The following is a 25,738-nucleotide window of genomic DNA, read 5'->3' as shown; positions in this document are numbered from 1 at the left end:
TTCATCTGACTCAATCACTCTCATTTACCTACTCATTCACTCACTGTCTCTCTCTCTCTCTCACTTTCTGTGTGCGTGTGCGGCCATTTGCATTTTCTGTCTAAATATAGACAGCCGCTGTGGTCGCTGCTGCTGCGGCCACGATGACTGCGTTGCCTGCGCCGCCGCCAGCGATCGCCTCATAGGTGAGCGAGAGAGAATGCGCGCTTATTTATGCCTGTGTGTGAAGAGTTGTTGTTGTTGCTGTTGTTGTTGTTGTGCTCGCGTTACGTGGCGTTGCTTTGGTCTCGCCTGTGTACGTCACTCATCTGCCTGGGTGTCTGTGTGCGAGTGTGTGAGTGCGCGCCCCTTCCTGTGCCCACAGCACTCTGCTTGCTGATTAAATTACAGTTTGTTTTTTTTTTTTGTTTTTTCTTTTCTATTCTTTTCTTTCTTTCTACTTAGTTTGAAAAACAAAATTTCCTTTGCTGCCTCTGCTGTTATTTCGAAATTCTCCGATATTTTGCAACTCGTTCGGCTCGGGCGTTCGGCAGCAGCGCTTCGTATGCTCGTTCTAGCTGTCTGGCTGGCCTCCAAGACAGGTGCTGGCCGTATATGCGTTACGAAAACACCGTTGCCCATGGCTGCTCAGCATGTACAGTTGCAAAATCAGGCAGCTCGCAAACTATGCCGTCCCCCTCCCTCCCGCCTTCCTTGGCCCCTTTGGCCCTTGCCCGTGCTGCAGGCTGATGTCTGTCGTCGCCATTTGCGCAGCTGCCAAAGCCAACACTCACACACACACACACACACAGAGACTCACACCGACTCATATTTACATATTACGCATACAATTGTGGCCCAGGAGCGGCACAACAGATTGTTGTTTTGTTGTACTGACATTTTGTATAAACATTTGTTGTATGCAGTGAATTGTAGAATTTGTTGTTCCCTTTTTTTCATCTTCAGCTCAACACATGGGCAAATACAGTAAATATATACGAACAATTTTCAAGAATGCTACTTGATCTTACACATATATAAACGAGGATCTATGTATGTGTATGAAATGCTGTAAATTTGATCTCTTGTGGCATTATATACTGAGGGAACGTCTGCATGTCCGTGTGCGTTCGACATACTTCCAAATGCAATTTCTGGATCGAATTTATGATCGACTGATGCAGGATGATCAGCTGCTTCTGATTGGAAGCTAAGTGCAACAGATGTTAGGAATTAACATACAAGCTAACATTTATTAAATGCTAAAGTTATCATCAATGAATTTAACAGTTATGTTAACATATCTGTTAATCAGGCTACTGTTAAGACATGTAAAATACAGCAAGGAGTTTAACAGGTGCTTAACATGGCGCACTAACAGAAATGTAGCCTAAGGACATAACAGATATTTTGAGTAGTATAACAAATCTGTGTAAAAGACGCTGTTAATATAGTTAACATAGAGATAAACTGTAAATTTATAAGGGCAAATCAAATCAGATAACAAATTAATATTATATTGGACAATCATCAACAATTTTTCAACTGCATACTTTCATCTGTGTATATTCCATATATTCGCTTATTCAATTTAATAATTTCTCCCTTCGCTTCGATAATTTTTGCTGATTTTGCTGTTTGTCAATAAGCCAGAACATTTGTTAGCCGAATATCATTTGGTTCGAGTACAGTACAGCTTGGGCATAGAACATGAAACAACTATTTTAATTTGCATACAACAAAAATGAATGTGCAAAAGTCTGGCAAAAGAAATGGCAAGAAAAACAAACGAGCTAGGAAAAACAGTGCTCTTATGTGAAAACAAATAGAGGACTACAAGAAAAGCAAGCAAAGAAAAGTGTCGCCATTTTGATCAGTTTTGCTTCTTGTTCTTATTTTTTCGTATCGCCTAGTCTTTATGGGTGTTGAGCTCTTTGGTTAGTTGCACTGGGCTGAGACTGCTGCTGCGACTGTTGCTGCTGTTGCTGTTGCGCGATGATGAGTCTGATATTTTCACGCTTAATCACTAACTGTCCCCATGAGGCAGAGCCCCATTGGATGGGCGAACGTCTGAAGACACGAAACATTTTGGAACATGGCCAAAATACTTGACGCTGCAAGTGAAATGGCAGAACGTCGACCAAAATGCAAAATGCAAACTGCACCAAAATGTCAAGCGGCACACCAAAATGAGGGAACGAAACGATGCGAGAGGTGGCCGGCCAACAGGCTACATAAGAATCGAGCCAAAAGATGCGACACGGACTGACAGCAAGAAAATTGAAAGAACGACACAAGAAGAAGAAGAAGTAGAAGAGGAAGAGGCAGCAGACGAAGTGGGGGGACGGCAACCACAACAGAGGAAAGGGAAAAACTTTAATTTTCTTTTATTGCGGTCGTCGCGCACAATAATTGCGCGTAAACAGCAAATGAAAAAGGAGGAAGAGCAAGAGTTACATATACATGTGTTTGTATGTGTGTGTGTAAGTATGTGACACATGAAATACTCTCTCTTCATTCAACTTTGATACTAACTTTATTAGATCTATTAACAGATAACCTGTGCTTAATATAATAACTCTTTATATATCAATTTTTTGGTTTCTATATCTGAATCTATCTCCCTATATCGTTATCTGTATCTGTGTCTGTATTTATGTATCTGTATCTATGTATTTGTATCTGTATCTATGTATATGTATCTATGTATCTGTATCTGTATCTATGTTACTATGTGTCTGTATCTATGTATCTATATCTGTATCTATGTATCTGTATCTTTGTATCTGTATCTGTATATACATATGTATCTGCATCTATGTATGTGTATCTTTGCATCTGTATCAATGTATCTGTATCTGTATCTACATATGTATCTGCATCTATGTATGTGTTTCTTTGTATCTGTATCTATATATCTGTATCTATATATCTGTATCTCTATCTGTATCTGTATCTATGTTTCTATGTATCTATATCTGTATCTATGTATCTGTATCTTTGTATCTGTATCTGTATCTATATACCTGTATCTATATATCTGTATCTATGCATCTGTATCTATGTATTTGTATCTGTATCTATGTATCTATATCTGTTTCTATGTATCTTTATCTGCTTCTATGTATCTATGTATCTGTATCTATGCATCTGTATCTATGTATCTATCTCTATATGCACCAGTCATTTCTCAAACGCTCTATTGCCCTACAGACTTAACTCGCTCTATATTCTAATTCTATTCCCATAGCTAATAACTCCTGACGAATAACCATCCTTACAAACTGCCTCACCTAATGACAGTACTCTTAACTGGTAGAGCATAAAAGCATACTGAAAATATTCCGCTGAGATTGAGCAACAGCTACAGGTACAGTAAAGCTTGCACGCACGCATAAAAAAGAGAAGCGAAGTCCCCTCAGCAATTTCGAGTGTGTGCGTAAAACGCGTGCTTGAATTGCTGATGATACACACGCACATACATATACATACACACACACACGCACATACATACATACGCACGCACAATGAGAGCAAGTCACAGACGCATGAATATTTGATGATTTCCATAAAGAAAATACATTTCAAATAAAAATTGCCAGCAATGACGTTCAATAATTTTCTTCTCTTTTGTGCATGACGCACTTTCATTTTGGCCCACGTCTACAATATGCAAAATGAAAAACAAATATGGAAGAGCTCCGCAAGTAAATATGAAAATGCTTTACATAATTCAAGGCGAAAAACTAAGCAAGTGAAAAGTTTTGGCTAATCGTACGTTGACCTCTCGCTCTCTCTTTGGTTGAGCTCATTAAAGTCAACTTCGTAATGTTAATTAGTGTATGCATTTATTAGTATGTAATACGAATACGCTTCATACGCACACATATACTACGTTTTGTCGCATTTTCCTCACTGTTGCTAACGCATTGCTGCCTGCCCACTGTGTGTATGTGGCGAGGCGCAAAGCGACTCAAGAAAATTCTTGGCAAATGTTTTACGTTAATTGAACGCCAAGAAATACCAAAAAGCCAACATTGTGTGTGTGTGTGTGTGTGTGTATACATACATATATATATTATTCTTTTAGAATTCACGCACAATACATGCTCAGCTGTTGTTGTAGGTCTCAACTGCTGCTGATTTGACTTTATATGTATGTGTATACACAAACACACACACACGCACTTGGTCTGCTTTGGCCTATACTGTGTAAATTAGCCCAATTAACCCAACTTATCATAGAGAGTCTCCTACTCTCTCTGTCTCTCTTTCTCTCTATCTTTCTCTTTCTCTGTTGGCAACATTTTGCCTTGTTTTTTAATTATTTCATATAACTTTAAAGTGTATTTTTTGTATGTTGCAGAAATCTGTGCATAAGGATCAGATAGAAATAAAACATATGAAATGAAACATTTATATATAAATATATTTTTTTAAATTACCAAAAAGTCCAGTCAAAAAATCAAATCGTCTCTTTAAACTTTAACTTACACTGCTCGGCCATTATTTTTTTAAAGCTTCTTTTATCTTCATTTTATTGAGATTCTTTGGGTCAGAAATGTGCATAAAAACTAACATTAAAACACTTTTTGAGTGGGTGTAAAATTGTTGTCGTATTTCACAGCAATTATTCATCAAAACTTTTGTCTCTTTAAATGACTTTTTTTATACTTAATATCTCAAATGCGAATGCTGCAGAAATTTTCATAGCTCATATTATGTTCTCAACAGTTTTTATTAATTATTTAACTATTGTTTAATATATCACTGTGTGTGTGGAATTTAATATATGAAGAAATATATCTTAAGTTTCTGTTATAGTTAAATATAATTTCTATCAATGCAGTTGACAATTTAAGATATTAATGCAACCTCTCTTAAATTTCATTCAATATACCCTGTATACAATCATTTCTAATGAATTTAAGGCCTAAAAAACAAAATTAATTGCTTTCAATTAAACGAATAAATAATGAATCAGCTCTACCAAAACATCAACAGAAAATAATTAAGTAATTTAATGAAATGAATACGGATTGATAAATATATTATATAATCAAACCAAACACTAAAGGCGTAATAAATGAATAATTGAATTAAATAACATATTAAAGGCAATTATTGTCGTAGCTCACCTGCCAAAATGCCGCCGTGTGAACAACATCAAAGAGTCCGAGTCGAAAATAAACTATAATCCAATCTTGTTTAATTACAGCTATATATAATTTTATATCTATTTAGATATTTCTATTATCCGTTGCTGTATATATGTATATGGCAAAATGAATGCGATCAAGCTTTCACTGGAGTTTGTGTACTTTTAGGCGTGCTTTATTTTTATCAACTATTTCCTGAATTTCCTGAAATTTCCATCAATTGACTCGGCGACGTCGGCGTGTTGTGTAACTGTAATCGAAATAAAATGACAAAAACATGAGTTTAAGCCAAGTTTGATATAGATTCAGCTATATGATATGGTTATCTTTATATATATATTATGTATTATATGTTGCTGTGCGTCATTCATTGCAAAATGTATTCCCTGTGCACATCTGAGCCAAAGTTATCAAATGTCTTTGCAGATGCAACAAGTTCGAGCTTCGCATTCCCCCCAAAGACCACAAAACTTTTCGTACAGCATTTCAGTTTCAGTATTTTGTGCTTGTTGCGGTTGTTTATGCAAGCATTTGAATGGCATGTGGTAGAGTTAAGCATTATACCCTGTAAATGTGGTGGGCATATAAGAAGAATGAGTTGAGAAAAAATGTAAAAAAAAAATATATATATATATTAAAAAAAAAAAAAAATAATAATAATCAAAACTATATGGAAGTGATATGTGGTACATTATATATATAAGTATTTTTTTAGCAAAAGCTTTCCGTAATATTTTTTCAAAATATTTTTTAATATACCTGCTGAAACGATGTAGAGCCCAGTTTTATTATATTTTAAGAAGAATTTAACAGAGTTTAACAGAGTATAGATACCAATTTAAAGCCTAGCTCCCAAATTTATAAAAATATTCAACATTAACGAAAAACTAACCTGATGACGGGAGAGCCTATGTTTTATAATATTTTAAAAAAATATTTTAAAAATCCTTCAACATGATTATATTTATGGAATAATAAAGTACATATCTCAAGAGCCCAGTTTTATATATTTTTATTTTAATTTAATTAATTAGCCTTAATCATTTAAAAAATATTTGACATTAACGAAGAACTATCCTGATATCTTTTATAAATAATATTCTATCAGCAAGATTATATTTTTTGAATAATGAAGTAGCTCAATCTTTATCCTCAAATCGAATTCTAAGATCACTTTTCTTGAAGGGCTTTGCAAATATTATTTAGAAAATCTTCCTATATTCCAACTTAAAGTAAATTTCTTACTTTCATTTTAGCAATGAATCAAAGAAGCAACCATTTAAAGTTCGATTTAATTGAAAATCTTTTTCAGTATTTACAAAGCATTTACTTTGGGTATATACAACATTTGATGAGCTCTTCGCCCGATGCGGCCACTTTATTTGACTCCCTGGCACATTATGCTCTGTCAAGCATGGCATTTCTAGGGTATACATGAGTATGGAGTGCGCGTGCTGGTCTCAACGCCCACATGCCAGGCATTGCCGCTCGCCTCTATTCTGCGTGTGTGCATGAGTGTTATGAGTGTTGACTGTATGTGTGTGTGTGTGTATGAGTGCGGTTGTGTGTCAGGTGTGTGTGTGTGTGTGTGTGTATGATTGTGCGCATAGTATTTTGTGTGGGTGGCTAATGAAATGCTTCAACAGCAGCAGCGACAGCAATCGCATCCATCCAGAGCAGCAGCAGCAGCAGCAGCAACTACAACTACAAATACACCTACACACATACATAGGTGTGTATATATGTATATCATTGATCAGTGTTGCCCCCCTTTGTACACACATATATACATACATATATACATCTGTAACTGTAGCTATATATATGTATGTATGTATTGGTAGCTCTCAGTGCGTGTGTGTTGCCATGGCAGCTAGCTAGAGGAGCTTTTCCAGCGGGTCCCAATTGTCTGCAGCATTTTTTCCTTTTTCGACGAAGCGAGACAGATAGAGAGAGAGAGAGAGAGAGAGGGAGCGAGTGAGACACTGTGGAAGCTGGGCAAACAAACAAATGGACGCAGCCGAATTCAGGCAGCACAGTTGTCTATAATAAATTCTACATTTTTTTTTTCTTCATGCTGCTGCTGTCGTGTGTAGCCAAGCGCCCGCCCGTTGCCACACCCCCTTGCGTCTGACTGCCGCCTCTCCTTCCCTTTGGCTTTGGTCTTTGTCATGGTTTTTCGACATTTCTCTTCATTTTATTTTATTTTTTTTTTTTACTTTGCGTCTTCTTGTGGCGCTTTTCACTTGATTTTTATGACATGCCCTATACGTCGCACACAGACAAACAACTTTTCACACAGCATTACGCCCACCTATGTGCTGGCGGTGTTGGCAGAGGAAGCATATGAAAATCAAAATGGAAATGGAAATGAAAATGAAATTGTCGAATCGAATGGGGTGACAAGACAGCTCCCCCAGGTCCCCAGTCCACCCAAACCCCACTTAAATCATCCCAATTGTGGACTGAGGGACGTCTAGCAATTAATGAATAAGTTAACAAATATTTCGTAAGTCTCTTTCAGCATTTTGTTGCATAGTGTTGTTGTGCCTGCCTGGTATTTTTTTTACATGTATATGTTTCCCCAGTGTGTATATGGAAATTTGGTTTTTCAATGGAATAAGCTAACACAAATTTTTCGTCTAAATATTTTCCATAATAAACTCGTTGTACAACTTTGTTGCATTGAGTTCTTCTATAGAGAGCTGGACGTTATTTGATAAATATTTCAATATTCAATCGATCAAAAGAAAGTTTTTTTCTCAATAAAAATTTCCTATAATTTATAATAATAATTCAGAAATTCCCATACTTTGTTCCATGATCTTATTATTTTCTTAGTTGACATTTCTTTTCTAAACATATTTATAACTTTTATTAAAGTTGTCCGGTTTTTCATACATTATATCAAAATTTTGGAAACAACAGCGGAAGCTATACATAATATTATTTTTCGAGAATTTTATCTACCTTGGAAATATGAAATCAGGGTATAATTAGTTGGTCGAAGTGTATGTAAAAGGCCAGACCTTATAGGCGATTCGATCTAGTCCTCTTCATTGGCCTGTAAGTGTGAACTCTCCGATCTCAGAACTTATAAAAGCTAGAGATTTGTAATTTTTTCTTAAAAGTCTCTGTACAGCAATTGAAAAACTATCGGAATCGATAACTATTCCCGTTTTAGTATTATCGATTAAAAATAATTTAAAAATCAGCTATAATTGCTTTTATTTATTATTTTAGAACTATAACAGAGCCACAAGAACAAAGACCAGAAAGACCAGAATTTATATATACCGCATTGTTGTCAAAATCTCGTTGTACAGTGTTTTGTTTCTCTATTTTATATTTAACACAATTTTTTAAAATTTTTTACATATATATTTTTTTATGTTTGTTAAAGTGTTTGCTTCCCCATTTTTTATTAATTCTAATATTTTCCATAACAAACACGTGCTACATTTATGTTGCACAGTGTTGTTATTGCGGTTTTTTTTGTCTATTATTTATTTCATTTATGTATTTTCATTATTCTTTTTTTTTTTGCTGCCTTCTCGATAAATGGCGTCGTGTTTTGCGGGCTTTTCGTAATGCCTGGCATTTGGCCAAAGTCTACACAAATTTGCGTAAATAAACAACAAAACATTTTGTTGCAATTTTCAAAAAGAGTCGTTAATGCCCAGTCAAAATCTAGATGAGCAAAAAAAAAAAAAAACAACAACAAAAACAAGTTGCACGAAGTTTTGCAAGCAAAATAAAAAGCAAATAAAACAAGCAACAAAATGCGCAGCGAGTGCCAAAAAAAAAAAAAAAAAAAAAAAAAAAAAAAAAGAGGGCACCACGAAAAGTCTACACGATATATGAATATGCCATATAGACGCTATATAGGCTAGCCGCACATGTCTAACTGCCTGCATTTTTTTGTTTTCCAAATTTTTGCTTTGTTTCTGTAGCGTATTAAATTTCAACGGAAGCGGAAACGCTTAGCGCATGCGATTGGCATGACAGACATGTCGTCTAAGCTCCACACACACACACACCCCTTACAATCCTAGGGTTAAGCAGCTAAAGCCAGCATCTGACCCCAGGCACTACTCAAGCAGGCAGACAATAATCTCAGTTTGTCTAGGGCAAGGCTATTCATAAATACTCTCAGATTGTAGAAGTGAGATGGAAAATATATATTGCGAAATATTTTGTTTATAAATTACAGCCAACGGGAAAATTATATATGTATATGCATGTATAATATACATTAAAATGAATGGAAATTTATGAGCATTCGAAAAACAAATTCACATAAACTTTTTGATATATTACACAAATAAAAACAATTTATACATAAACATTCCTGCTTGACATTTTTTAGATATAATTTTTATTTTTATTATTTTTTGTTTTTAATTTTTATTTTTATTATTTTTTTTTAATTTTATTTTGTTATGGTTTTTTTTTATTAATATTTTTTTTTTTTAGATTTGGTTCATATATAAACTTCTAGTTAATAGATACATATACATAGTGTAACTATGTGCTAATATGTATGTATATATATGTATATAGCTTCTAAATATCACAAATTAATTTAGGCAACAAAAAAGTCCAGCTTCATAGTTATACTAATAAATATATTTCTTTTAGATATCAATCTACCCGGCATTAGAGTAAATTGAAGCCATTTCTACCAAGTGTATATATATGTATATATATGTGTGTGTGTAGTGTATGAAAACATTTACAAATTGACAACAGCTTTCACACTTTCAATGTGTAAACACTTAAAACACATCAACCAAAAGCCGCCGCCAGCTCTAGAACAGTGACAATAGAGTGTGTGTGTGAGAGAGAGAGAGGGAGAGACAGAGCTCGGAATGTGTTAGACTTGAAGGATTAAATGGCTTCAAACTAAGAAGCTTTACAGCTTCCAATTGCGCCGCCAGCCATAGCACGATGCCAGTTGCGAGCACATTAAATAAAGTGTATAAAAACCTTCAGAGTATGTGGAATGGAAGGTAGGCTAAAATTAAATATCAATATTATCATGAATTTGCCTTGAAAAAGTAACTGTTCTTTCAAGGAAACGAAATTGCTTACAATATTCCATGGCAGTACATGTGCCGCCATCTAGCTTTCGTGGTGCGCAACCGATCGCAACGCTGCTGTCGCCATCTGTGCGCAACGATCATGTGGCGCGCCATCTGTTGGCCGGCAACATGCACTGGCAACATTTCATCCACGCTCCGCAACATTTCGGACATTGGGCACATATTTTGTTGTTGCTGCTGTTGTTGTTGTTCTTGTTGTTGGTGTGGACAAACAACAAAGAACAGATGTTTCGATTTATATTTTGGGAAATTTTATTGCTTTGACAGAATTTCACTTTTCAACACAGAAAAAACGCAAAAAGCATTTTGCTTCACTCATTTCATTTAGGGAAATTTTCAATGGATTCGATTTATTTGCACAATTTGTTGGTAATTTCGCTTTAAGGGCAATTATCACACACAGCTGAGACAATTTGGCGTCCTTCGGCGCGAAATTTTGCACACAATTGCTTCAGATTTGAATTTTATTAAATATTTATTTAATTTGTATTTAATTCAGAGAGGGAGAGAGCGAGCGAGCAAGAGTGAGAATGAGAATATGAGCGGACGATCACGACGCGTTGCACCGTTTTAATTTGTAGGAGGATCGGTTCGACTGCGGATTGAATTGGGATCGAAATGAAAAATATGTCTGTGCACGATATTTCCTACACTTCACTTTACTGGCGCAGAAAATCGCATATACAACGAGAATGTATAATTATAAATAAATGTTCTATAAAAAACGCTTTTTTGTTCGTTTGTTTCGCTCTTGCTTTGTTGTTGTTGTTGTTGCTGTCTCTCTGTGTGTTTGTGTATGTGTGTGTATGTGTGTGTGTGTTTCTTGTGTTTTTGAGCCATTTTAATTTTAGAGGTAACCCAAAATAAATAACCAACAATTCCGCAGAACGCGGCCAGCCATCACCTTTTCAACACAAATTGAACAGTACTGCAACAACAACAACAACAACAACAGCAACAACAACCACATTAAATTCAAATCCAAACAAACATTTGAGAATCCCTCAAATTGCAGCCCCGCCCACCGCCTCCTGCCTCGCCTGGCTTACATCTTCCTTCGGGCTCTCACAGCTAAACGTTTTTAAAGGCGTTTTAAATGGGCGGATTTTCGTGGAAAATTCGTTTTTTTTTTTTGCTTTCGCTCTTTTTTCTGTGGTAAGGCTTTGCTGCTTGACTTAGCCTCTAAGTCCCAAAAGCCAAAAATGATTGAAGAAGAAGCTGCAGCAGATGAAGTAAAAAAAAAAAAAATAGGTAAAGCCTTTTCCCGCACTAAATGTCTCTTAAAGAGTTCCTAATGCGATTTTGAAGCAAATGCATATAAGAAACAATTACGACTTTTTGGATATTTATAAAGATTTTGTTCGCTATGAGAATTTAGAATATTACAAAGTGAATGAGCTTTGTTTGGCAAGTAATTGGACCGCTTTGATTATGAAATTAATCTAAGATTTATTGCCTAAATTTGACTCGATAAATGTCGACATCTTAGATACCTTATAGCTCACATCAATTGCAAATGCTATAGAAACTATCGATAATTTCATGTGCTTAAGCTGCCTTTTTCTATCGAGAATCTCAATATGAAAAGTATCGCTTTTCAGCCTCTTTTGATATTTATCAGTGTATCGATAGCGATCATTAAATGTATATGAGTTATTAACGATATGCTACAACTAAGGCCCTCTCTTTTTCTATCTCTCCCTGTCTCTCTCTCTCTCTCTCTCTCTCTCTTTTTACAACACACGATATCAACTACTTCAAGTTCTTGCCTATCGACTATCGATAACCGAAACTACACACGCGTCTTGCACACGAAACGAGAATCGATTGCTTTTTACTCTTTTACCGTTTTTATCGAATGCGACGCGTTTGATTGCTCGGCTGATGCGCTAATAAAGCTCTTAATTCTGGCCGATCGCTCGAAATAAATTGAAAGGCCGACATACACACACACACACACGCACACACACTCTAGCGCATACACTGAAATATATTTTAAAATTAAAGCAATTTGTTGTTGTTGTTGTTCTTGTATTATTTTTGGTTTTTTCTTTGTTTTTGTTATTGTATAAGTATTTTGGTACGCAGTCTATGCCGCTCGCTGTGTGTGTGTGTGTGTGTGTATGTGTGTGTTGCCTATTACGATCTCCTTTAAGTGAAAAGTCAAAGGAAATCTGTTGCACTTGCACAATTTAAATCATAAATAAAAGTTTAAAAATTGCATTTTAATTTACTTGCGTCGCACTCTTTCTATAGACTTTCTTTGCCAAAGGAAAATAACAAATGATATGCATACGGCTGTGTGTGTGTGTGCTACGTATAATTTAAAATTAGCACGCAAGTGAAAAAAAAAGAAAATAAAAGAAAACATCAATATTTTTACATACATTTTGGTTCAATATGCACGATTTTCTATGGAAATTCCAACAAGGAGTTATTTTTAAACTAGCTAGCCGATGTCTGCCAGTTGCTCTTCCCTCTCTTTCTCTGTCTGTGTGTGGGAGTGTGTGTGGCAGATATTGTTAAGAATGCGTCTGTTTATTGTCAAAAATCCTTAGCGGCAGCGTCAAGTGTTGGGCGCAAATAGAACTTAGGTAAACTAAAGACATATCTCCCTCTCTTTTTGCATCTATCTCTATCTGTACCTATTGCATTGCCTCTCCCATATTTTTCTCTCGCTCTCTCTCTCTCTCTCTCTATATATATTTATTAATACATTCATATAGATAATACGGTTATATATACTTCCCTCTCCATATCTCTTGCAGTTCCTGTATCTACTTTCCTTTTATCATACTCTCCTCTCTTCTCTCTCTCATCTCTTTCTAGCCTTTCTCCAGCTTTCATTAAATCGACATCCGTCTTTCTCTCTCTCTCTCTCTCTCTCTCTCTCTCTCTCTCTCTCTCTCTCTCTGTCTCTCTCGTTCACATTCTTATCTCTACTTCCCCTTTGATCTATGTTTGTTCTCTACCTATCTCTTTCTCACTCATTCTGTGTATCATCTGGATCTCTATTTATCTCTAATCTTTAGTTGTTTCACGTCTATCACGTGTATCTCTACATTCGTCTCATACTATCTCTTTCTATTTCCATCTTTCTTCATGTTTGGATCTAGCTCTAGCTCTTTCTATCTCTCATTCTATTTAATCCACATTCTATCCCTCTACCATTGTGTCACTCTATCTAACTCTGTTATCTTTCTCTGTCTCTCTCCCTCTCTCTCTCTTTCTTCCTGTTCCTTTCCCTTTTCCTTTTGCGTGCACCTACTTTAAAGTCGCTTTGCGCCTCAATGTATGCTACGGCAAAGTTAATATATTAATGCGAAATTCAATGAGTTTTACACAAGCACACACACACATACGCACACCTTTACACCTACACACACACACACACACACACACACACACACACACATTACACGCTTAATTAAGGACGCTAGGATCTGGGCGGGCATTACTGTCCCTCTAATGGAGCGCAACTAAGGAGCCCTTGTTCAGTTACAACTTGCGGTTAATATTTAACACACATAAACACATACACACACACACACACACACACACGCACCTGTGTGCTGTGTATGTAAGCGTAAAATTTGATTGAAAGTGATGAATTAATGAGGCGTTAAATGAATAAATGTTAAATGAATTCTCTCTGTTGCCGCCCTATTGAACCGGAAGTTGGCCGCAACAACAACAGCAACTACAACAACAACAACAACAACATAAATGGCGTTAAGTCCTCTGTGGCTTACAACGATGTAACAAAACTTCAAACTTTCAACTGCGCATTGTAAAAACTAACTTAATTGATGCTATAGAGGGAGAGGGAGAGGGAGAGGGAGAGGAAGAGTGGGAGAGGAAAAATGGGAGAGAGAAAGAGAGAGATGAAGAGGGAGCGTAAGTGAGTGGGGTTAGGACAGAAATGTGTTAATTGAAGCTCAACTATTGTTGTTGTAGTTAAATGTTATAGAGTAAATTTAAGAGGGAGAGAGAAAGAGACAGCGAGAAGCGTATGGAAAGAGTGAGTAAGAGAGAGCAAAGATTTCTGAATTGAAGCTTAACTCTTGTAATAGCTAAATCTTGTTTCGGTTGAACTTTTTGGATTTGGTTTTTGAGATTGTACTCGATTATTTTATTTACCTGATAAGCCTGATAAAGCCTGTGCAGTCTCCGGGCCAACAAAGTTGAAATACTTTTATACAGCTAGCAAATTTCAGTTGCAAAGTTCTCAATTGATTTGATAAACATATGACAGATGACAAGGTTTACTAAGTTAATTAGAGTGAAACAAAGTTGTTGCAATAAAAAAATATTGTTCAAATATTTGTAGTACTCATAAAATTTTTATATTTATAGTTTACCCCAGTAAGTACTAGATATAATTTAGTTTGTATAACTTTTCTCCTTAAATCAACCTTACCTTTATATTATGGCTGCAGTCTGTGAAAATTATGCTGCATTAAGAATTCAGCTGCAAGAAAAATAAAAGAGAAAAATATGTATTAGTATAAAATGTAATAATGTGTAAAAGGTTGAAGCTAAGAGAAACAATACAAGAAATGGAAATTAATAATATTATTATTAATAATATTATTAGCTCAGTTTGGCTCATTCATCTCTTGGCATGCCCAATATTTTTGCCATCACTGTCATAAGTCAATGAGTTATTTAAAGTATCATTAACTCTGCTCGCTAAATAATTTAATAACTCTGTCATTTTCATAGATAAAACTAATTTAGTGAATAACAGGCTGACTGCTTTTTAATTGTATTTTTTTTTTTTTTTTTTTTTTTTTTTAGGCACTGTTAAAAATATCTTTAAAGCTGCATATTTAGAGCAGATTTAAGTTAATTTTGTATTTTTCACGTTTAGTAAAAACTATAATGAAGTTGTTTACTGAGTTGAATTTTGCGATTTGTTTACAGTAAAACTTCATTTGGACTTCAATTTCTTTTACTTTCTGTTTCTCCGTATATTTTTCTTTATTTTCTAGATTTCTCCTTCTCTTCACTTATCAGAATTTATCTTGCTTTTTGTTTATTTACCTTTCATATTTTGTAATTCTCTCCCTCTTTCTTTCTCTCTTTCCGTCTGTTTTTCTCAATTTCACGCGTTCTAATTTTTATCTGTTCTTCTCTATCCTTCTCTGTATCCTAACTTTTTCTGTTTTGTTTTCCCTTTTCTTTTACATATTTTCTCTCTCTCTCTCTCTCTCTCTCTCTCTCTCTAACTCTCTTCTTTGCTTTGCTTCCTCTTATTTAGTTCGTTCTCTTTCTCCATTTCCTGCTCCTCCTTCTCTTTCTATTTATCTACAATTCTCTTCCGCTCTCTCAACTTTTATAAATATTCATCTTTTTGTATTCACATACATACATATGCTCATCTCCGTTATGCCTTAGCTTTAGCAAAAATATTTCAAAAGTAATTTGAATAAAAGAACAAAGGAAATTCCTTAACATTTCAAGGACATCAAAGGGCCTCTTACAACTTTAAAGAGCTTAAATGAATAATTCAAGTAAGCAATAAAAATATTTGCTTATCAACTAATTGCCAAAAAAAAAAAAAACAAAACAAAACAAGTCCAAAATACTTGAAAACTTTGTAAACAATTGTTTAAACTATGCGGCAGCTGACTAGAAATGTCAGATAGAGCTAATCTCCAAGTGATATGTCTATATTTGCATATATAAATAGATGCGAGAATGAGCTATAAATAGAACTGCTCTAACTCCCTTAGATTTACATAATATTAAATTTACAAATATTTAATTTGATGTTTGTTTGATTTTTGCTGACTTTTGCCATTTATGTTAGAGCCACGAAATGATATGCAAGGCTATTAAAAAAATGGGAATAACTCAACACGCACACACACACACACACAGATACAGATATGCACATGCATGTGTGTGTGTGTGTGTGTGTGTGTGTTAAGGATAATGCGATTTTATGCTGTAACAAGCTATTAGCACCGGCAAGCGTCAAATCGTAAACGAAATCCCAGAAGTCGCAGCCATCCAAGTGCCAGCGAGTGCCAGGCACGCAAAAAAGAGTTTACACACACACACACATACACCTACACACCTGCCTCATATCTATGTAAATTGTAAAAAATTGCAATTTAGTTTTATGAGCTCGCGTCTGCGAGCCAAAATAAATGTTATGATAGATACCAATTTGTTTGCCATTTGGCTGGAGGGGGGGCAGCAGGAGGTAGACAGAGCGCCGGGCATAGTGGGCGTGCCGGGTTGCATTGGCTATCAAAATGCAAGCTGCGTGCAACGCGGTGTCAATCACTCAAGCAACGCTGGCAAAGCAAGCAAGTTGCAAGTGGCATGTGGCAAGTGCTACCACAGAGCGTAAAACAAACAGCGCCGCATTGCATTTCCGCTGCGACAGATAACAACAACAGCAACAGCAACAACAACAACAACAACGGCGACAACAATGAGAACTTGGTATGCAAATGCAGCGGCGCGCCGCGGCGTTGCAAGGTTCTAAAAATTGAGACCCAACCCAGGTCCAAGCCCAAGTCTAGGCAAAAGCCATTCACTTCGTGACTTTGGTCAGCTGCAAATTGAAGTTTTCGCTTTCGCTTTTGCTATTAAGTCTTAAGTATAAACCATTGAAGCGAGATGCAGTTGAATAGTTACGAAAGGCAAAATAAAGAATGAACGAAATTCGTAAATATATAAATACATATGTATATACACCACACACTACACTTCTCTCTTTCACGCCATCACGTTAAAAATTAAGAATCTCAGTCTTACGCTCAGCATGCATGCCATACACCAATACAACAATAGCAAAGAGAGCAAAGAGAGCAAGCAACACTTGCCAAAAACAAGGCGACCATTGGAAGGCAATGCATACGCTAAAGCTACTCTTCACTCATATAACGGGATCAAAAGCTAATTCTCCTAGCTATGCTTGACTCTCGCACTCTCAAGCTCTTCAGCTTATGCTCGCGCTCTTTCCAACGCTCAGCTACAGTCTGCAATTAGTTCACTCATATAAAGGCAGCAAAAGACATACAAAAGCACAGCCAAACAGTGCAAGCAATAAATATCTGTCCTGTGCTAACATTTACTCTCCTACTCCTCTCAGTATATCTGCTACATTTTCAAACATTCCCCACAAGTGTTCTAACCGCCCTCGGCATTGCATATTAAATGCCAAGTGCATATAAATTCATATGCATTTTCCAGTACAAACATGTCCTTGAAATAACACACAACAGCAACAGCAGCAGCAGCAGCGGCAACGACTCTTGTGGCAAGTGTGGCGTCGACTGTGAACCTGTCTACGACTTTGGCACTGTGCCTGCTGCCTGTAATTGATAAGCCACAAAAGCCTCTGCCACGTACTCCCCCAACCAAGCCCAAGTTGAGTGACTGTCAAGCGAACGCCATTTGCATTTCTAATCGAGTTGAAAATGTCGCCGGAAACGGTCGCAAAACATAAAACCAAATACACACACACTCCACATGCCCACACTCATACACACAGATACGCGACTATTTTAGCATATTTTGATTGGGCGTTAAATTTTGACAGACTAAAAGCAAAAGCACAAAGCAAACGCCACAAAGTATGCAGCAAAGCCAAAAAGTCAACATCGGTTGAAAAATAGCTGCAAGCTGAATTTCTGCGCTCGTGTGTGTGTGTGCGTTTGCTTTACCGTTGCTTTTTTTAGTTGCAGCTAATTTTAGAGGCGAAAGTTTAAAGTTGAAAGCATTTCCGCATTGCATGTTGTTTTGTTGCTGCGCTGACGTCAGCCGTGCGACGCGAGCGACGCCACGCAGCCATTTTGAATGCAATTTTTAAATGTTAAGTAAATAATTTATGCGCCGCTTTCACCGCTGGGATGGTCTGAATATCCCCAAAAGCCACGGCAGCTAATTGAAAATTCCGCTGCATAACGCAAAGGCGCATTAAGCTCAACTCGCATTTGAGTGGGTTTCGCATTGAGCGCATTAACTGCTGCCTCTGCTGCTGCCGCTGCCGCTGCCGCTGCTGCTGCTGCACGCATTGAGCGAAAGAGTACACGACGAATGAACACGCCCTCTAGCGTCAGCAATTGCAATTTCACCAGTGCGCCGGCCAACCCTCGTTCAAGTTCAATGCAATGCCAAGAGGCCAGCAACGCTGTCCTTGACGCCAACGCCGATGTCGATGTCGACGCCAACGCCAACGCCGATGGCTGTGCAAAGCGTGCGACAAAGCTGCCAAGCGACGATTAACATGGGCAATGGCAACTGCCCGTTTTCTTTTTTTTCTCTTTTTTTCTACTTCTTCTTCTTTTTGCGTAATGTGGGTGTGCGAGGGCGAAACGGTCAGCCCTTGCAACAGGGCAAAGCGTATGGTGGAAAGGTGGATTTCACACGTGTGTTGTGTGATGTTTGTGTGCCTTAGTATGCGAGACAATTGCTTGAGCAAATCCCAGAGGTAAACATTGCAATGTGAAATGTGAGGCATGGGGAGTAAGCGACTTGTGAATGCACTGGTAAAGGTTTACAAAATTAATAGGAAAATTAAAATTAATTAATTAAGAGGAAAAGAGTAATCAAAATAAAATTTAACAAGCTTAAACAAAAAAATAAAGTAAAAAAAACAATAATAAAAAAATAAAAATTGAGGGTAAATAAAAAAAATTTAATAAAACTATATAAGCAACAGAAAATATATATAATTTTTGCTCATTAAAAATTATAAGAAATTTACAAAATAAAATATGTTAAAAAAAAAAAACAAAAATAAATCAAAACATTAAACATTAAGTGATTAAATATTGCTTTGTGCTGTATGCATAGTTTATAGATACTAGAGACTAGTATACCTAACTAGTAATGCCCTCAGTGTAAGTACTTAGAGACGTTCTGGCTGGTGCTCTATCTAAGCTGCAGTTATTCAATATAACGCCAAATACTATTAAGTATTGACATGTACTTGAATAATAACTACAACTAAAGCGTTTAGCGTCTGCAACCTTTTTCGTTAGTTTGTTTGTTCTCTAATTAGTTTATGCGTAACACTCAAGAAAAATTGTATAAGAAAATGCGATTAGTTGAGACAGAGCACACGAGAACAGGCATTAAGACTAGCCGTACATATAGATGTTATAGTACTATAAATACTAATAGCAGTAACTATCTGGCATTCAGGTATGGTATACCTTTATGGCTAGGTTTTACTAATATTACTCAGACTATATGGAGGTAAAGACACCTTCAGTGTAACCATGCATTAAAGATTAAGTTAGGAAGTGTTTCATTTACTATAAAACCATATGGCACGTAATATCAATCAATTCTTTTAACTATATTCAATAAAGTATCATTTATTGCTGTACTTTGCGGATGTGTAAACAAATTCCGACCATAAAATTCTACTCTATTGATATGAAATTTTCCTATCAATATAAATATATGTATGTAAATATAAGCCATATAACTGATAAGAATTAAGCAATAATTGAGAAATGTTTCAGCTAGACTCTACATAACGTATACGTAATCTATGACGTATACGTAATTCTGAAATATTGAGATATCTGCAAGCAATAAGCAGCCCGATTTATTGGCATCACGTGAAAAGCAGAGTAATTATGTATATATTTTTGTTTACAAATCTACATGCAACAATCACAAGTGTTACGCTCGCAAACAGAGTAAACAAATAAACAAACAAACAACAAAAGAGGCGCAACTCGTTTAATCAGCTCAGCAAATAGGAAAAGCGCTCAAGATAAATGTCACCCAGTGTTGTTGCCATTGTTGTTGTTGTGTAGTTGTTGATGTTGTTGTCGTTGTTATTGTTGCTGTTTATGCTACACATGCTCGTGCCACTTGTCGCACAGCAACAACAATCGAGAGGAAAAAACAAACTTAACTAAAGTCACGTGTAAACATTCGAAATGCTGTAAATTGGTATTTATTGTATTTATTGCAAGTGGCGAAAGAGCAGCACAAAAGACAGATGAAGAAACAAACACATTACACACACACACACTCAGACACACACACACACTCAGACTCACGCAAAGCCAAAATGAATAAAATGTGATAAATACGAAACGGCGAAAAGTCAACAAATTGCGAGTTCAACTAAGAAAAAATAAAACAACAGCAACACGCACATATAAAGATTTGTTTGCCTCTTGCGAGCCGGAATCCAATTAGAATAAAGCGTAAAACACTCAGCAAGCAGAGAAAGAGAGGGACACAGAGAGAGAGAGCAACGGCAGCAGCAACTTTTCTGCAACGCTCGCTGCTGCGGCCTGCATAAATGACATCACAACAATAACAACAACAAGCCAAAACCAGACGCGATAACAGCGTCGCAGCAGAGAGAGAGAGAGAGCAAGCACAAAAGAGAGCAAGCACAGGAGAGCGAGCAAAAGAGCGCGTCAAGCATGTAGTATGACATCAGCGTGTGCACGATTTGTTAACAGTTAATCGCACGATCGCTGCCAGCGGGTGGTTGGGGTGTTTCAGTATGTGTGTGCATGTGTGTGTATGTGTGTGTTTGTGCTGAAAAGGTTCGGAAATACTTGATTTGATTGGTTCGTGATTTATTCTCATCTCATCTTTTGTTTTGGGCCTTACGAATTTCGATTTTATTTATTTATTTTTTTTTTTACTTTTTCCTGTTCAACTGATTGTGCTTAGCATGGGTTTTATTCCTATAAGAATAAATGTGAACACGTGCCCCAATACGGCTGTAGTTAAGAGTGGATGTGTGTGCCTGTGTGTGTACCTGTGTGTGTGTGAGTGCGTAGTTAGCTGCTGCACAGCGATCACTCATTAAACTTTAATTGACGCTTCATTTGGTGGCTGGAAACGCGTGAAATCTCTTGAGAACCGGTTTACTTGAACCAATGTTTGTCTTGCCAAAAAGCGAAAAACAAAAACTCTACAAAACAAGCAGAAAAACAAAAAAAACAAACATATTCCCAAAACCGCAAAATCATACTTACACACACTCGCTCGCACACACACACACAAACGCTCTGCTGTGCCTAACTGTCGACTCTTTTAATTTGTTCTTTATTGATTTATTTCCTTAGCTGCTTTATCAACTCGCTACTTCGTATAGGAATCTTTTTTTCACACCTTATATACATTTTTTCCCATTTTATTTGATGTTGATTATTTTATTTTGCTTTGTTTTCTTGTATGTGCGCCATAAAACTTTCGCAGGAATTTGAAATACATCTATCATGTTTTCTTTCATTTTTTTTTTTTTTTTTTTTTGGTTTGACTTTAGTTTTGGCTTTGTGGCAGACAGGTTGACACCTTAATCACCTGGCCGCATTTGAAGCAAACGAATTGTGTTTTGGCTTAAATAATATTGTCTAGTGGTCAGCAGATGCCTAAGTTCTGTTCACATATCTACTATATGTATATGCCCTCTAGCTTTTCGCTGTCTCTTTCTTCCACTTCTTCCGCGTCATTTGGTCTAGCCATTGATCGTTCAGAGAAAGAGAGACAATAGAAAATCTAAAGATAATACACGGATTAGAGCTTAAGACTCAAGGCTTTCAGATCTTTCAGCATAGATCACAACATCTGCTCACCTAGAAATATTTTTGTTAGCCTAATTATATATGTATGTATATAAGTAAATATCACAATTTATCTTATTTGTCTCTCTTTTGAAGACATTAATAGAATAAACATTAAATGTCAACAAATTGAAAATTTTATCACATATTAATGAAAGCAAAGCAAACAATTTGTTTTTTTATTGGAACAGCTGCTAGTGGAAAACGAATAAATTGAGTGAGATTGGCAATGAAAAAGTGTGAGAAATCCAGAAGAGGGGAGAGAGAAAGAAAAGGAATGAGAGCAGATGGAGAAGAGCAGGAGAGTGAATTAGAAAGGATTTTCGAGATATAGAGCGAAAGAGAATGAGAGCGAGAGGGAGAGAAAGAGAGTAACAGAGACGATAAAAGAACACTCAATGAGAGCGGGAGACAGAGATAGAATAGAGAATATGGAAAAATCAATATAAAGAACTGATAAATAATATCTGCCATATGAATATTCTAGAAAGATTTGTAGTATACTCTTCAAAAACTCTCGATAGATCGTCGTGCTTGCCAAAGTTAAATTATTATTATTTGTAGTATTTTTTCATGAATATTTGATATTTGCATTTTTCTCAAGATTCTCATGTTTGCTCACTTGATTTACAAGATCATAATTGCCCAACAAACGAGCAAATTCTTTAGCTCTATTATTTATTTTATTTATTTACTCTTTTTCTCATATTTCCTCACGTTTAGTTCTGGTCCACACTTCATTTAACTGCCTCGTTGCTGTTCGCGTTTTGTGCCTGTTCATTTCTAATGTGTTGATTTGCTCAATGAAAGCAATTAAATCAAGAGGGCCCCAAAGTGGCCGAGTCTGGATTTATATATGTACATATTGTATATTGTATATTGTATATGTATGTATACATACATATATATTTTTACATATCTGTATATAGTATGTGTACGAACCAGGCTAATGATCTCAAGGCAGTTGTTGCTTTAGCTGATTAATAATTTATTCACATACATATGTACATATTTATTTATACATATACATACACATATATACTCGCAACAAATTATTAAAAATTATGAAACTCAACGCACACCAATTTTTGCATAGTAAATATTTATTTTATTAAATTTTATATGTATTAAACGGACACAAAAAATGTTTTTTTTTCTTTTTCTATTTTTTTTTTTTTTTGGCCTTTGGCAAAGATTATGTCTCAGTTTTAACTACGTTTGTTATGACACTTGAAGTACCCTGTAGACATAGCAGTAGGGTCTGATACAACTATAGAAACGTAATATAACAGTTATAGAGGAAAGTCACCTTGTTATTTCAATATAACAACTTTAGGAAATGTACTAATTGAACTCATGTATAACAGTTATAAAAAATTTCGAACAGAAGGAGCTGGTCTCCATTTGTTTTCATATTGTCACGCTACTATATAACAGTTTTTCTGTATGTATAACAGTTGTAAAAGCTTTCTACCAGAAAGAGTTATTTATTCTTCACATATTTTCTAAGTTCTCAGCGTCCAATACAGGGTATCTTTCAGTCAGGTCACACTCATTAGCACGCTCGCTAATGGCGTTGTACAAAATATTTATAAAGCCACCGCGTTTTGAATACATTTGGCTCGATGATTCTTCGATTTTGTGATCAAGTGTTTTCAGCCACAAAAGGCTTAAAAATTGAACACCAACAACAACAAAAAAAAAGGAAAATAATTTTTGAATTGATTTGCGCTTCAATTGAATCGCAATTACTACACTTAAAGCAATGCGCTGCATTTACTTTACCTAATTAAAAGTTTTCTATTATTTGTTAGAACTTTAGCCCATTTAATTAGTTGAGGGCGCTGAAAGGCACCAAAAGTTGTTGTCAAAAGCTGCTTTGAAAGGACGCCAAACAAAAACAGAAAATAACGAATGAAAATCACTAAAGAAAAGAAAAAGGAAAATGCGTACAAGCTGCTCATTAAACGGCATTTAAAAGTCTGGTAAAACCTGGCGTATGACCAATCCAATTGGAATGGGCTTAGGCCCAACTAGAACGAATGGGCACTACGAGGAAGTGAGTTCTTCTAGCCACATTCATGGCCCATTCTCTGTGGGCGTAACAAAAGCCAAGCAGGTGTCACACTCCCACAGCGTATTGTTTGCCCCCCTCCCCTTCCCATGTTCATAATTTATGTTAACTCTGACTATTGCGTGCACCATTGTTATATAAAAGAGAGAGGGACAGCGAGCGTCGAAGAGTGAGAGGGCGAGATTTCTTTTTTTACCAATTGTTCAGGGTTTCGAAGGTTGAACCACTGCTGACCAGTTGACCAATTGAACGTTTGATCAATTGTGCATTTCATCAATGTCTGCTGAATGTCTTTTATTTTTTGGCTAACCGCAAACAAATATCCTGAACTTATTCAAAGATTGCAGCGAATGGAAGCAGGTCGACTTAAATATACCTATTTAAATGGATGTATAGGTCGATCTATGCTTTTGCGATTGTAATAGTACTTCTATGAGTTCTTTTGATAGTTCTAATTCGTATAACATAATTACCTCTATTATAACTCTAGTTAACTATGTTAACAGAAAAATGTTATGCATATATTGGGTAAATTTAAATGATATATGCTTTACTATATATAAGACTTTAAGACAATAACTCAGCTTGATTATCAACTGTTGATTCTTCTCCTTTCTAAATCGATATTTATTCATCATCAAAAATTCCCCTCTCAAGTAAGGGTATACGAGGCAACTTGTGTATCTCTCAATATATGGACTTACATTTAAGCAGCTTAATGAACCATTTGAAACTTTCACAGCGATCATTATTATGATATGTGCTGTATTTTTGGATTTTTTATTTTTGACCATCGAATGCCACAAGTGGAACAAATCTTTTTGACCAGACGAAATGCGGCCAATGCGAAATGTAAATGATCTACAGCAGATGAACTAGTTGTGAACTAGGAGTAAAAATATGCCAAATTAACATAACTGCTATATAGATCAAACTAAATGTGCCTAAGGAGAAATATTAATAGTCTACAAAGCATGAGCTGCTTTTGAATTAAAGCTAAAAACTGTGCTAAACTGTTATACAGATCAACAAATCTGGATTAGTTGCAAAATTCGGTCATAAGCTGTTATACAGATCAAAATATAATCATAGGATATATAACTTTATAAGTTTATCTAAAATTATAATATCAATCAAAGTCAAATGCTGTAGAAAAAGCTAATTGTCTAGGCAAATATTTCGCATACCCTACAATAACCGCTGAAAAACCCGTTCCAGCCAATGGCCACTGGCCAATGGCCATCAAAACACAATTACCTTTGGGTGCCCCAAGACGAGGCTGCAATAGCAACCGTCCTCCTCGGTCGCCAATGATAATGATCTTGCAAAAATGAAAAACAACACGAAAAAGAGAGATATCTTCATATATATATATATATATGCGTATATCTATATATATGTATGTATAACAGCAAAGCGGACAAGTTTTAAGATAACCAACTTGTTGCTCTATCTCTTTCGCGCCCAAGAGCTGGGCCTGCTGTGCAGCACGGGACTCTAAAAATAGCTAGAGCTCATTAGAAAAGGCTAAAAATAGCCGCAAGTTGAAGCGCGTCGACGACGTTCGCATTGAGAGCAAATAAAATGAAAATAAAAAAATATATATAAAACCAGCATCAGCAACAACAATAACAACAACAGCAAACAACAACGAGAAATAATCGTAATAAAAGAGCAGCACATAATATGATAGCGGCGTGCACCTTTATAAAAGGAAAAAGGTAGCCAAAAGGCAAGAAATGGCTAAAGAGACTGAATCCTAAATATACCAGAAATTTGAAACGGAATCTAATTGGAAATGCGATGATGCCTAAGTTAATTTTAAAGTGGGCTATTTTTATCCACAGTGAT

The 25,738-nt window shown here is 36.0% G+C and overlaps 1 protein-coding gene across 1 annotated transcript in view; it reads right to left on the bottom strand.

The window, feature by feature from the left end:
• Nucleotides 1-25,738, bottom strand: part of Pdrg1 (Pdrg1 prefoldin-like subunit) — a 56,166-nt gene that overhangs the window by 24,023 nt on the left and 6,405 nt on the right. Inside the window, exons 3-4 of the mRNA XM_018103560.3 lie at nucleotides 14,664-14,714; nucleotides 5,118-5,388 (exon numbers count right to left, since the gene is read on the bottom strand). The gene's annotated coding sequence lies outside the window, so the exon portion shown is untranslated. The remainder of the gene's footprint in view (nucleotides 1-5,117; nucleotides 5,389-14,663; nucleotides 14,715-25,738) is intronic.

Source organism: Drosophila navojoa, chromosome 5 (genome assembly GCF_054131105.1).
Source record: "Drosophila navojoa isolate 15081-1374.11 chromosome 5, UAZ_NAV_1.0, whole genome shotgun sequence".
NCBI lineage: Eukaryota > Metazoa > Arthropoda > Insecta > Diptera > Drosophilidae > Drosophila > Drosophila navojoa.
This window is presented reverse-complemented; position numbering and strand designations above follow the sequence as displayed.